Genomic DNA, 422 nt, shown 5'->3' with positions numbered 1-422 from the left:
TTCTTTTGTCTCCAACGGCAACCACAGATTTCAAGGCAAACGACTCTAAATCGGGGTTATAAATTCTCCAGAGATTCGCATAAACCGATGTTATACCCTTGATATTGCGGCAGCGTAACAGAACCAATAACATACAAACACTTGTCTATAAAAGAGATAAACAGAGCTAAATTAATGATGGAAACAGGTTGATTAATTAATCTACTCATAGATGCAGAAGACGGGGGATTAAATATTAAAAAGTCAGTGGGATTAACAGTGGGGTCACATTCTACCAGACGGTGATAACTAGAGCATCATCATTAACAACAACAACAACAACACTGTTAATATAAGCATACTGTAAGCTAAGGGTTCGACACATCGAATAGCTTATTGTACCCAACATTTTGAAACTTGTCGGTGGAACGCACAGGATCCAA

The sequence above is a fragment of the Octopus bimaculoides genome, chromosome 14 (assembly GCF_046866305.1).
Source record: "Octopus bimaculoides isolate indiv1 chromosome 14, ASM4686630v1, whole genome shotgun sequence".
Classification (NCBI taxonomy): domain Eukaryota; kingdom Metazoa; phylum Mollusca; class Cephalopoda; order Octopoda; family Octopodidae; genus Octopus; species Octopus bimaculoides.
This window is presented reverse-complemented; position numbering follows the sequence as displayed.